Source organism: Schistocerca americana, chromosome 3 (genome assembly GCF_021461395.2).
Source record: "Schistocerca americana isolate TAMUIC-IGC-003095 chromosome 3, iqSchAmer2.1, whole genome shotgun sequence".
NCBI classification, from domain to species: domain Eukaryota; kingdom Metazoa; phylum Arthropoda; class Insecta; order Orthoptera; family Acrididae; genus Schistocerca; species Schistocerca americana.
In genome coordinates this window covers 307238490-307248767 of record NC_060121.1, presented here as the reverse complement: position 1 = coordinate 307248767, position 10278 = coordinate 307238490, and positions in this window count along the sequence as shown.

Genomic DNA, 10278 nt, shown 5'->3' with positions numbered 1-10278 from the left:
AATGTCAAAATTCAACACTAGGTGTTTGTTGTATGACTGTGATTAACACTGAAGTAATATTATCTAATAGACATGTATTTATGGACAAAGATGGGAAAAGAAATATCCATGGGTAGCACACAGCTCATTCAAGGCAATAAGTGTAAGCTGTTACTTACGTTTATAATTGTCAGGGTTTTAATTTTTTGAGATAGTCAAGGCTGACAAGTAATTGTTTACTAAAGCGAAAGAAGTAAGTAAACATTATTTTGTGGGATATTAGCCTCTTGATGAAATTGTATTGAAATTCAGAGTTACACTAAACTGGTCAGTGTAACTTTTCTGGTTAATATATTGTGCCCATCTTTCCAAAGTAACAGCTAATCAGCCCACCCAGTTAGCCGTGCGGTCCAACACACCTTTCCAGGTGGGAAGGCGTGCAGTTCCCTGGCCAGCGTATTAGTGTTGAGGTACGGTGTGCTGGCCAGTTTGTCGATGGTTTTTAAGGCAATTTTCCATCTGCCTCAGTGAATGTGGCTCGTTCCCATATTCCGCCTCAGTCACACCATGTCCGCGATTGCTGCGCAAACACTTTCTCCATGTACGTGTACACCATAATTACTCTACCACGCAAACATTGTGGTTACACTTGTCTGGCGTGAGATGTTCCTGAGGGGGAGTCCACTAGGGGACGAACCGCACAATAACCCTGGGTTCAGTGTGTTGCGGCAGTTGGGTGAGTGGACTGCTGTAGCCTGTTGGTGGCGCTATGGCAGGGACTAAGCTTCTCCATCATTTCTAGGTCCCCAGTTCAATACAATACAATACACAGGCTGTATACACGGACAAGGAAAAAAAAATCCCGGGTTTCCTGGTTAAAAATACACTGTCTCCTGGGTGAAAACACATTTTTTCCGTGTTAAGTGACAGTAAATTTTCCCTCAGAACTGCAAAACTTATCAGTCCTTTGAATGGTTATGGTTTTATACATGGGTGTAGAATTTCCTGGCACTTTAGAAAACGAAACTCAGGAGAAAAAACACATTTTGGAAATATCTTTGATGTACAGAAATATGTTTTGCAGTTCCGAGGGAAAATTTACTGTCACTTAACACGGAAAAAATGTGTTTTCTCCCAGGAGAAAGTGTATTTTTAACCAGGAAACCCAGGAATTTTTTTTTCCTTGTCCGTGTACAGCGAAGAGACCATGAGGATAAAATCAGAGAGATTAGAGCCCACACAGAAGCGTACCGACAATCCTTCTTTCCACAAACAATATGAGACTGGAATAGAAGGGAGAACCAATAGAGGTACTCAGGGTACCCTCCGCCACACACCGTCAGGTGGCTTGCGGAGTATGGATGTAGATGTAGATATCTTTGATGTATAGCAACATGTACGCTGCGTATTTTCGTATTATGAAAGTATACATCAGAATTCCACCAAACACCACATGTTACTTTCCGTATCATTGAAATCAAGATTGCGATGCACTTTTGTAAACCAGTCATAGCTCATGTCACATGATCTCGCCAGCCGATGACAGCGGATATTCAGAGCATAGGACATGTGATGTAGTCAACCAACAACATCACTGTTAAGTAGCACGAACACACAAACAGGGAAAGTTAATAGTTTAAATTAATATATATAGTATTGCTACAAGAAAAGAGAAGCGTTCACATATAATATTGGTCTCGAAGGTTAATAAGCTGTAAGAGAAGCTAAGCTTTCGCATATAATGTTGATATTTTTTCCGCGTGTTACACTTTGAGATGTATCACACAAATGTGCCAGTAAAATTTTTAATAATGATATAAATGTCTGATCTTCAGGGTTCGAAATTCTTCTAAATGGTTCGTCATCAAAGAGTTGATTTTTAAATGAGAGTCAAATGCTCTGTTATTTAAGAAATTCATGGTACATTCTCGCACATAGTTCAACTTACGTAAAAGAATATTTACTTTGAAAGTAATGATTTTCAAACCACCAATCGCAATAGTTTCCCGCGACCTGTTAGAAATAGGTTCGTTTCAGCAGTTGCCAAAGAACGCAGATAACAAGCGACACGGAAGCGCAGCTACCTGACGTATGAAGCGCGTATGTACGTACGTGTAAAACATTGAAAGATCATACATTATGTCATAAAAGAAGCAAGACATCAGAGGATACTCCTAGAGCATCGGAATTTCGTGAACCATACTAAAATGTGCAAATTTAAACTGCATACTTAAAGTGCACATTCGTGTGTCCAGATTCACAATGAAGTAGACCTCGACCTGATATTATGGTTTTCAGTGTGGTTTTCGGGATGTTAATTTTCTTGGAGCACCAGTAATGTATCATCACGTTAGCTTCTTTATTATGGCATAATGCCATACGTGCTAGAAGATGAACACTTGAAATGCAGCAAACAGTTGAAACTAGCCAGTACTGTGGAGTTAAAAATTTCGTTTCAAATACATTGACTGCCTCTGCGGAAAAGGTTAATAAAAGTTAAATTTCTTTAGCAAACAGACAAAAATAACTTCATTGTTCTGCAAGGCGATTAATGGTTGACTGTCAGAAAGGTGGAAATAAAATAAAATCTGAAACTAATAACATATTTTAGCCTTCCTTAATTATGTGAATGTATTTTAATTCACTTGATAGCTCCTGGCCACAGATATCCGTTTTGTTTTAATTTGACGTGAGAATAAACGAAGGGGAAACAGCAAAATCACTAAATGTAAACACGGGTCACGTGGAGACTACCCCCTATAACTCAGACTGCTCTGCGCATCAGCCCAGGATCTACGATATTTGCTCACCGGATCAATCCCCAATCTCCGGTCACACATTATTACGTGTTCATACAACACGTTTTCTGCATTACTTCCAGAATAGAACTTAAGCAACTGCTAGCCGGGGACTGTATAACTGGTCCTTACTAGTGTAGCGATCTGGCCAAACATTTTCTGTCAAAATTTCATTTTCTTGGGTACGCCGAGAAGATAATACGTAGTCTTTCCTGTTAGCCGCTTATTTTCATTCTGGTAGTATGAATACATAGATTTCGCTAGTAATTATAACAGCGCTGATCATTCGCAAATCCAATCAACCACATAATCTGACAGCGATTGGCATTCATCCATTCGGCTTTACTCCGCTCAGCTCGTATAGCCACGTCCCCTTCTGTCTGCGGAAAGTTTATTTCTAGACGCGACGAGTATTCTCCTGACAGAGACATCACATACTCTGTGCAAGCATTCAAAAATCAACTTATAATTCATTCCAAAATCAACTTAAATTGTGATCAAAAACCAACAGGGATGCGTTTCAAAATTATATGAATAATCGATAGACCAACGTGCGCTGGATGCTAGGCGCTTTGTGAAACAAGTTTTTTTTTCCTCAAGAATATGAATTTGGCACCCCTTTTCCCAGTAGCATCTAGTTGGTTGCTGTGACTGCTTGCACAGCCAACAGCCACATTCCTGTAGGCCCAAGTGGGAGAATCTTCTACTCAAACGCGACTCAACTGCGTATGCGTATGAGCCCGCGCGTAACTGCTAAAACGAATCTGATGTAAACAGTTGTGGTTTCTCACTCACCTGAGGAAATTTGTTGTTATGAAGCATTGCATAGTCTTCCTAAAAACCTTTGACACATTTTGCTGACGGCAGACGCTTGCATGAGCACTGTGTATCATTGCTGTATATGGCGCATTTCCTTTGCAATTTATTTTCATTTTTTCTGTTGTTTGTTTTATTGTTGAAGTATTATTTTGCAGTAGCGGGATATAGTAATATCCTTTGTTAGAGTATCGGTTCTTACCAGTCAAAATCACAAAAATTTATCAGAAAACTAAAACAATAAAAAAATCTCGAAATTCTAAAAAATTCCCGGTATTCTCCCGAATGACAAAATTCCCGGGTTTTTCCCGGATCTCCCAGGTCGTATACACCCTGAATACAATACAACAGCTAATCAGGGTAGAAATTTGGAGTTATTTTTGATGTCCCTTATTGGGATTGTAATGTAACATACCAAGAAACAATATAATGGAGTAATCGATGTCAAGACCGATGCACAATCCAGTACACAAGTCACATGTAAAACACATATTTAGTAAATTACTTCTAACTTTTCTGTACTTGATTTTACATAAGTATGAGTTCTTATTTGTCTTTATGCTTAAGTGGGCTTGTTTCCAGTTTTCAAATTATATTTATTTTACATATTTTGAGACAATTTGAGGAAATTGGTTTGACATCAACTCCTGGAATAATATTACAAAATCATTAATTTTTGAGACAACTGCCACATAGTGCCAGTCACTAGACTAAGGTTCAGTGTAAATGTTAGCACCAACATTTATTTTGTCATTAAAAAGTAAATTAATGCCTCCTGAAACTAATAATTGTTTATGTATCACTTTTGTTAAAATTTCATACATAAAGAGACATTTGTTCGCCTAAAACATATTGCTATTTTGGAAGAGCATATTTCTGTACCTGGACCTACGTAAAAGCATAATTTTAATAATAAGTTTTATCATGCACATGTTATAACAATGCCATGTAATATCTGAATTGTTAAACTTTATTTATAGTCAGGTGGCAGCCGCCCAGTTTACTCTTGTTGAGTCCAGTACAGTCTGTTTTTTAGAGTCTGAGTCAGTTTGCAATACATCTGTATGCAAAATTTTGTCAAGGTCAATTTACTTTAATGATATTTTATAACATGGTGAAGTTGAAACCACAGCCAAGTGTACATCATTTCTTTAATTACTGCACTATGTTTATGCTCCTTCATTTGTGATGAACCTACTCAGCATAAAATGCAACATCATCAATAACCACCCCCTACAATGACAGAAAAGGTCTAAGTTACATGCTGCTGTAAACAGTACTAATATTTTGTGTAATGCTTTGAAAACCATTTAGAATCCAAACTTAGAATTGGTAATTTTTTGTCTTTATATTAAAATATATTGTACAAAAACTTTAAAATATGATGTTAGAAGTTGGGATCACTGAGAATGTAGGAACCAGTACTCAAATTACATTGTTTTAAATTTCTGATTTGCAACCCCTTGCAATCTTGGGGCATCTTCAAAGGAAGAATTAAAAGAAAAAGTAGGGGATGACTCAGATTATGAACAAGGCTTTCGAAGCTCATCAACAGGGGAAACATAATGTATGAACAGTTTTTGAAAGTATTAGACATTAAAATGAATTAACATGAACACTCACAAGCTGAACACATGAGTGAACTGAGCAATAGACTATGTATTAAAGAATGAACTAAGTAGTGAGCTCACCATATAGCAGAGATGCTGAGTTGCAGATAGGCACAACAAAAAGTCTCTCACAATTAAAGCTTTCGGTCATTGGCCTTTGTCAACAATAGACACACATATGCACACAAGCACACTCGTGCAAATGCAACTCACACACACGACTGCAGTCACAGGCAACTGTTACCACACTGCGAGCAGCAGCATCAGTGCATGTTTGGATTGGTGACTAGGTGGGGTAAGGAGGAGGCTGGTGCAAGAAGGGGGAGGGATAGTATGATGGGGGTGGCAGACAGTGAAGTGCTTCAGGTTAGACAGAGGACAGGGGACAGGGGAGAGGTGGGGAAGGGGGGGAGGAGTAGGGGAGAAATAATAAGATTGGGTGTGGCGGTGGAATGATGGCTGTGTAGTGCTGGCAAGGGAACAGGGAAGGGGCTGGATGGGCGAGGACAGTGCCTAACAAAGGTTGAGGCCAGGAGGGTTACAGGAATGTAGGATGTATTACAGGAAAAGTTCCCACTTGCACAATTCAGAAAAGCTGGTGTTGGTGGGAAGGATCCATATGGCACAGGCTGTGAAGCATTCATTGAAATGAAGGATATCCTGTTTGGACAGCAACAGGGCGGTCCACTTGTTTCTTGACCACAGGTTTTGGGTGGCCATTCATGCAGACAGACAGCTTGTTGGTTGTCATAGCTACAGAATGTAGCACAGCGTTTGCGTGAAAAGGTGTGGACGAAAAGGCCTGCATTGCGGAAAGACAGGAGTTGGGTGCTACACCATGACAATGCTCCATATCCTTTTGCCTTCTCCATCATTGAATTTTTGAGCAAATACAAAATTCCTGTGCTTCCACAACTGCCATATTCCCCTGATTTGGCCCCACTGGACTTCTACCTGTTTCCTAAACCGAAATTTTCACTGAAAGGGAAATACGGAGTGTGTCCTTAACACACTTCAGGAAAAAAAAATCCAGGAATGTTTCCAAAAGTGGAAACAGCATTGGAGTTGGTGTGTTCAGTCAGAAGGAGACTGTTTTGAAGGAGATGCATCACAGTAGCATGTAAGTACCACCATTGTACAATGACAAGCCCATTCTTAAAATTTTACAATCATGCCTCGTATGAGGATTTATAATGTCCGTTAATGTTGAACTCAGATGGGAGGAAGCAGCAGCACTGAATGTTTAACTCAGCCATGAGGCAGTATAAAAGCTAATATAAGAAGAGGTTTGTCAATCATTGGCAACATTTTCTACAAGGCAGACCAAAACTGAGAAATCAAGTCTGAAACTTTAGATATATGCTGTAACTGTCAGACAACATCTAAAGTTCTCCATTGCAGATACAACTGGCTCCCTCACCAATTTGATTGCCATGGAGAAAAACTGACTTTTGGAGAACAAAGGAAAACAGGTTTACAAGTTTCCATTGTGGACACACTGGACATGTTGTACACTACTTCGAAGACAGAAGAATGTTTACAGAATATTTGAAAAATATTACACCACAAGATATCAAACCATACGACAGTTCCATGCATGCCACAACAACAGGTGACCCCTCCCTCCCTGTAGGATGAAGCCCGTAAATGTACCCACATTGAGGTTGGTCTCCAATGTTCCACTCAGAGGTTCCAGCTGCCAAAATCAGGAAAACCAATCTAGGTGACTACCTATGAAGGTGTGGCAGCCACTGGTGAAAATCCAAGTTGTTGAGATGTCAGGAAATCATATCAATATCATCATTGACGCTGAATCCGTTCAGGCAGTGTCAATTCTGGGGTATAATTTTCAGAGATATCAGATGTTAGTGTCACCAATTCATGGAGATTATACTTTGAGATTCAATGGGGAAGCACTGTACACAAATGATCTGCTTAATTGTGAAGTGAACACATGATAATTTATTATGTTTTATTATAAATTAGACAGGATGGAGCAAATTATGATGTATATGTTGTGTTACTCAACTCGCCTAGAAATAATATTCAATGAATATATGCAGGGTGGTCCACTGATCGTGACCGAGCCAAATATCTCACGAAATAAGCGTCAAACGAAAAAACTACAAAGAACGAAACTTGTCTATCTTGAAGAAGGAAACCAGATGGTGCTATGGTTGGCCCGCTACATGGCACTGGCATAGGACAAACTGATATCAACTGTGTGGTTTTTATATATATATATATATATATATATATATATATATATATATATATATATATATATATAAGGAACCCCCATTTTTTATTACATATTTGTGTAGTACATAAAGAAATATGAATGTTTCAGTTGGACCACTTTTTTCGCTTTGTGATAGATGGCGCTGTAATAGTCACAAACATATGGCTCGCAATTTTAGACAAACAGTTGGCAACAGGTAGTTTTTTTTAAATTAAAATACAGAACGTAGGTACGTTTGAACATTTTATTTCGGTTGTTCCAATGTGATACATGTACCTTTATGAACTTATCATTTCTGAGAACGCATGCTGTTACATCATGATTACCTGTAAATACCACATTAATGCAATAAATGCTCAAAATGATGTCAGTCAACCTCAATGCATTTGGCAATTCGTGTAATGACATGCCTCTCAACAGCGAGTAGTTCGCCTTCCGTAATGTTCACACATACATTGACAATGCACTGACGCATGTTGTCAGGTGTTGTTGGTGGATCATGATAGCAAATATCCTTCAACTTTCTCCACAGAAAGATATCCGGTGATGTCAGAACCAGTGAACGAGCGGGCCATGGTATGGTGCTTCGACGACCAATCCACCTGTCATGAAATATGCTATTCAATACCACTTCAACCGCACACGAGCTATGTACCGGACAACCATCATGTTGGAAGTACATCGCCATTCTGTCATGCAGTGAAACATCTTGTAGTAACATTGGTAGACCATTATGTAGGAAATCAGCATACATTGCACCATTTAGATTGCCATACATTGCACCATTTAGATTGCCATCGATAAAATGGGGGGCCAATTATCCTTCCTCCCATAATGCCGCACCATACATTAAGCCGCCCAGGTCGCTGATGTTCCACTTGTTGCACCCATTGTGTTCATTGCCCAATAGTGCATATTATGCCGGTTTATGTTACCGCTGTTGGTAATGACGCTTTGTCACTAAATAGAATGCGTGCAAAAAATCTGTCATCGTCCCGTAATTTCTCTTGTGCCCAGTGGCAGAACTGTACACGACGTTCAAAGTCGTCGCCATGCAATTCCTGGTGCATAGATATATGGTATGGGTGCAATCGATGTTGATGTAGCTTTCTCAACACCGACATTTTTGAGATTCCCTATTCTCGCGCAATTTGTCTGCTGCTGATGTGCGGATTAGCCGCGACAGCAGCTAAAACACCTACTTGGGCATCATCATTTGTTGCAGGTCATGGTTGATGTTTCACATGTGGCTGAACACTTCCTGTTTCCTTAAATAACGTAACTATCTGGTGAACAGTCCGGACACGTGGATGATGTCGTCCAGGATACCGAGCAGCATACATAGCACACGCCCGTTGGGCATTTTGATCACAACAGCCTTACATCAACACGATATCGACCTTTTCCGCAATTGATAAACAGTCCATTTTAACACGGGTAATGTATCATGAAGCAAATACCATCCGCACTGGCGGAATGTCACGTGATACCACGTACTTATACGACTACAGATTACTTGGTTTTTGTTGATCGAAAGGGAAAAAGTTACTTTTAGCACACAGACTCTAATACATTCTGTTGACAAGTTTTAAATATCGCAGTGCTTCTAACTTGTTATTCTACCAGAAATTAATAAAAAATTAACCAAAATTCCAACCAATTTTTATTTACTATCTAATAATAGTTATTTTGTTGAAATATTGCCAGCGTTAGGGTTTTCTCATTCATTTCTTGCTTATAACATCCACGAGATGTCTGCAGGGTTCACTAGAACTTTCTTCTTTCTCACTGCTGCCGAACTTAAAAAAGAAATTGTGAGGCCATAAATGATGAACAAGGAAATGATAATGAACTCTATTGGCAAGGCAATATTTTTTGCATGGGCAAAAGCAGGGACCATGGGCAAACGCAGGCAGAAAGGAGCAAGCAGTGGGACTGGTTTTCCACTCCTTTGCCTGTTGCAGGCATTCTTCTGAGATGAGTACAAGAAGATGGTATGGCTGCTAATCAGTGACTACTGTCTAGGTTGAACTGGTAAGTGGTAATACTGTGACTTGTGTGCCCACTGTTACAATCCATAACAGTCAATTGCTATCCCTGTCATCAGTATATTGCTGCCCACAACAGCTGACTCTCAGTGTGGCAATTACTCATGGTAAGCATTTAACATGACCTCTGTACAGTGATAAAATGCTCTGATATTTCACTCAACTGTCACTCTAATAGCCAATCTAGAACCGACATTGCAGACATATCAAATTCCAAACTAATCAATTCATCATGCTGACAGGAGGGCTTTCTATAGAACAGAACTTATTTGTAGCATGAAATGGGGTGAAGTTGGCCGATTTGGGAATTTAAACTTAAATATTTCTGAAACCAATAAAATTAATATATTTGTTTTCTTTCAAACAACTGGTATTGAGCTGTAGTAATAAAATTTTTGGTCTTATTACCTTTCGCTCTAACAGATCATGAAATTAAATAACGATAATAATAGTAATAATAACAACAATAACAATAAAGCCTTGGGGTGAAGTTGATTGATTATCTATTATGTGATAACTGTGGATTGTGTATGGCTCTAGCATTGCTTTATCAAGAACTGAAAAATAAATCTGCCATAATAATTAAATTTTAATACTAATTTCAGAGTAACACACAAAAAGTTTAAGGAAAAAAGATCACAAATTTGCTTTATGAAATTCTGAAGAGATGCACACTCTTCCACTTCAGCACTAAAAACTGGCTAACACCTTGGGTTCTACCGTGATGATGACGAATCCTGTTTATCAGAGTTCCTTTGGGAATTTTATACACTTTTCTAGCCTTG